General features: G+C 36.6%; 1 non-coding gene across 1 annotated transcript; it reads left to right on the top strand.

The window, feature by feature from the left end:
- Positions 1-918: 918 nt before the first annotated feature.
- Positions 919-1,025, top strand: LOC133787454 (small nucleolar RNA R71). Its single transcript, XR_009872475.1, has one exon. It is a non-coding gene; the product is annotated as a small nucleolar RNA R71 (small nucleolar RNA).
- The last annotated feature ends 3,527 nt before the right edge of the window (positions 1,026-4,552 follow it).

Consider the following 4,552-nt stretch of genomic DNA (forward strand, 5'->3'; position numbering starts at 1 on the left):
ACTCTATTCTGACTGTTGATGGTCTTCAGTAACCCTCTCTGGATCAGACTGTTCACTCATCTCTTTATTCTGAACCACTGCCTGTGGAGGTCTAGACTGCTCAGTTTGCTTTCCACTCCTCAGAGTAATTGCCTGAACTTGCTCCTTGGGGTTAACTTCAGTATTACTAGGCAAGTTTCCAAGGGTCTGTTATTGAGCAAATTGGCCAACTGCCCAACCTGTGTCTCAAGGTTTCGAATAGAGGATCTAGTCTCAGTCATAAATTGAGTCTGAGTATTAGTAAGAGTCAATAAGGCAGCTTGCAGTTCATTAGGTCTCTCAGGTTGAGGCATTGATTGTTGAGGCCTAAACTGTTGTGATGATGAAGCTTGATTCATAGGTGGCTGAGGCATGTTATTCTGAAATTGGCCCTGAAACTGAGGTTGTTGGCCTTGATTATTCTTCCACGAAAAATTGGGATGATTTCGCCACCCAGGATTGTAGTTGTTGGAGAATGGATTTTTGAGCGGCCTTTGAAAGTTTCCCACCGCTTGAACTTGGGCATGATCCATTGAGGTATTATTATTTATACAGATAGGGCACTGATCAACAGAATGAGCACCACCACACATTTCACACCTCACTACCATCTGAACCGCATTAGCAGAAACACTGCTCTGTTGCAACTGCTTGGTCAAAGAGGTTACTTGCGCTGTTAAAGCAGTGATTGCATCCAGCTCATGCACCCCAGCTACCTTTCTAACTCCTGATGATCTTTCCTCAGACCACTGATGGTTGTTTGTGGCCATGTCTTCTAGCAGCTCATATGCACCAGTTGCACTCTTACTCATAACTGTACCACCCGCTGCAGCATCAATAATGGTTCTGGTTGTTGGACATAAACCATTGTAGAAATTCTGTACTAGCATCCACTCTTCAATGCCATGATGAGGACATCTTCTCAGGAGTTCCTTAAACCGTTCCCACGCCTCATACAATGACTCTCCGTCATTCTGGCAAAAGTTATTTATCTCTCCCCTCAATTTAGCAGCTTTGGACGGAGGGAAGAATTTGGACAAAAATTTCTGAGCTAGATCTTGCCAGGTGACAATAGAGTTTGGCTGCAGAGAGTTCAGCCAAATTTTGGCTCTGTCCCTTAGAGAAAATGGGAAAAGCCTGAGCTTGATTGCGTCATCACTCACCCCATTATATCTGAAGGTTCCACACAACTCCAGAAAATTGGACAAATGGGTGTGAGGATCTTCAGAGGGTAACCCATTGAATTGCACAGAGGACTGCACCATTTGTAGAATAGCGGGCTTTATTTCAAAGTTGTTGGCCTCTACAGTTGGTAGGCGTATACTATTTTGTACTCCCATCAGAGTGGGTAGCACATAATCTCTCAGGCTCCTCTCAGCATTGGTTTGAGCCTGAACCCCTTGTACAACTCCTGGATTTAGAACATTCCTACCATCCCCGTCATTCTGTGCCATCTTCACAGAATTCTGGGCCTCTCTCTTGTTCTTTCTGATTTGATTGCAAGACTTTTCAATCTCGGGATTGAGAGGAACAAGTGTGTCTTTTCCTTTTCTGCCACGCATATACCAAAATTCACCTGAGATAGAAAAATTAAGCAACTAAACAGATTAGAAACAAGAGAAATTAAAATCAAATTAGAATAAAAATTAATTAGACTGATATTGATAATTATTTTCAGTCCCCGGCAACGGTGCCAAAAACTTGTTGCGAAATTTATAGCTATGCAAGTGCACACAGTCGCAAACTCGTAATAAAATGGTAAAACCAAGTATCGTCCTTAAGGACTGATTTACCAATTACCAGTCAATTAATTTCTTGTTCTATTTGATGAATTGAAATTCTTGATTTTTATAAATACAGCAAAAGAAACTACAAATTGCAGAAACAATAATTGAAACTTGAATAGAATAACAACTAATGGAAAAACTTTTAATTTAATCACTGAGAAACAATTAGGGTATTCAATCTCATCAACTATCCTCCCTATTATTCCCTAATGCAAAGTGTGAATTCTCCTTCTTTTAACCCAATTCAATTAACAAGTTGATAAAGCAGCCTATAATCATACTATGAATTATAAACTCAACCTAGATGACAATTTCCTATATTTATATGGTACATTGAACCACGCAGGTAGCATTAATCTCAATCAACTTAATAACAGTTAAACAATTAATTCAGATACTTTTGTTCTAAATTAGAATTATGTCCAATATAACCACAGCATAATTAAATCTCACTTTTCAGATTTTGACTTAAGAACATATGTAAATGACTAAAGATGGCCAATCAATAATCAATTTAAAAGAACAGATTATATGGAATTGAAGAAGAGTGAAGAAGAAGGAAATTAAAATTGCATTAGGTCATAACAAAGATTCAAGTGATTCAATTGAACATCCTAAACAAAAAATTAGTTCATAGTCATAGTGCTAATCACAACAAAAATTAAAGATAACATCAGGAAGAGAAGAAAAACATGTAAAAAATACTCTAAGCTTCAGCCTCTAAAACCAGAACTTCTCCCTCGTCCGTACATACGTTTTTCTTCCCCTTTTTCGTCATTTAAAACCTAGGATTTAAGATTTTAAAGAGGCGGGCCGTGGCTCTACATACACTATGCCGCGGCCCGTGTCATAATTCCTGGGCAGAAGATCCTCTCAATGCCGCGGCTCTCTGAAGCCATGCCGCGGCCCGCATCAACAATTTCTGGGCAGAGTGCCCATCTATGCCGCGACTCTCTCTAGCCATGCCGCGGCCCGAGGATTTCCTTAAAAACATTGCTTCTGTTTCCCACCTAGCCGCGGCTCCACTTTGCTCATGCCGTGGCTCTTAAGGGATTTCTCAATTCTTCAAGTTTTCATCCCAAAATTTCACCAACACTTCCAAATTGTGTTGAGAACCATTCTTTATCAAAATATGATGGAAAACTCAGTTATTTCTTCCCTTTCTTTGGCATTTTCTTCCACATGCTCAATTCTTCCTAACATTCACAAAGACAAACAAACAAAGCATAAACCCGCGCTAAATGAAGGAAAAACGAAATAAAAGACAACTAAAAACATCACCAAAACATGATAAAAACTAGACTCAACAGTTTTTATAGATATTTTATTATAATATGTTGTAATTTAATTATATGAAATTTGTATTGTTAAGTTAGAAGTTAAAAGTGTAATTCTTTTGAACTTAAATGCTATATTAAATTAAGTTATAATCAATATTTTCAAATAATTAATATGATTTATTTATAATTGAAAATATTTGATTGTTATTTAATTTATTTTCATCTTGTAGGAATTATGTTGTATGCTTGAAAAAGAAGGAAAAGAAAGAAAAAAAATGGCATTTTTGAAGAAATTAGCAAGGAAGTTGGGCATTTTTCAAATCCTAGCCCAGCTGTCACTCAAGCCCACCATAAGCTCACACCACCATCAATGCCAACACTCAGCCTTCCCTACTTCACTTCACGTTCAGCCATGCCTCCTGATCCCTTAGCTACATCAAAATGATTCATCACATGCGCCAGTGCACACAAAGCACTTCTCAGCCAGCATAGCCCAAACGTGGGCCAACCTCCTCAGCTGTGGCCCATTTTCTTCACCACAGCCAGCCCAATTGGGCCTCCTGCCCAGCGTGAAGCCCAACGGCCAACACCCCAAAGCCCAGCCGTAACCACCTGCCACCAACACCTTTCAGCCACCTCTTGAGCCCATCATTTTGCATTTTGTCCCCTATGACAAAATTGCCAACTTTTTACCCTTTTGTCTACACATTTTCACCACAACACCATCATTACACCCTATAATTTACCTCTACATACCATATTTATTTTATTTAATTAATCTAATCAATTTAATTAATTTAAATTGATTATTTTAATAATCCCACTTTGGCTATAAATATGGACTTTCAAGACCATTTTAGGGTGCTTAAATTTTGGTTACCATCTTTTTTCTCCCATTTTCTCTCTACCATTCTATCTTCCATTTGGGTTTTTCAAGAGCATTTTGCAAGTATGTATGTTATTTATTTTGTAATTTCTATTCTAGTTATGTGCTTCTAATCTTTTTCATAAAATTATTAAGATCATGATGAAGCAACTTGTAACTAGGTAATATTTATGTTGTATGTTGATTTCCCTTGTAATACAACAAAGTTTATGGATTTTTCTTCTACATATATTTCTTTCATCTTAAATATCTTGTATTTTAGATTGTTAGAACATATTTACACTTTGTTCTTCATTAGTGCATAAGCATAATATTCTTTGTGTAAGATGTGTCATTAAATTGTACACATCCATGCTTAAAACAAAAATATTATGTTTTGCCTTATAAATAATGATTCATTGATTTATTTGTTATTTCATTAGATTGTTTACACTAAATGCTTTGAAATTATAATTTTGAAAAGTGAAGAAAAATCCTATCTTTTTATAAGAAATTTGTGCTTAAAATTATAAATATTTTTGGAAAATGATAGTTTAAATTATTTTAACTATCACTAAAACTTGGGAATCAATATACTAATA

This window comes from Humulus lupulus, chromosome 6 (assembly GCF_963169125.1).
Source record: "Humulus lupulus chromosome 6, drHumLupu1.1, whole genome shotgun sequence".
NCBI classification, from domain to species: Eukaryota; Viridiplantae; Streptophyta; class Magnoliopsida; order Rosales; family Cannabaceae; genus Humulus; species Humulus lupulus.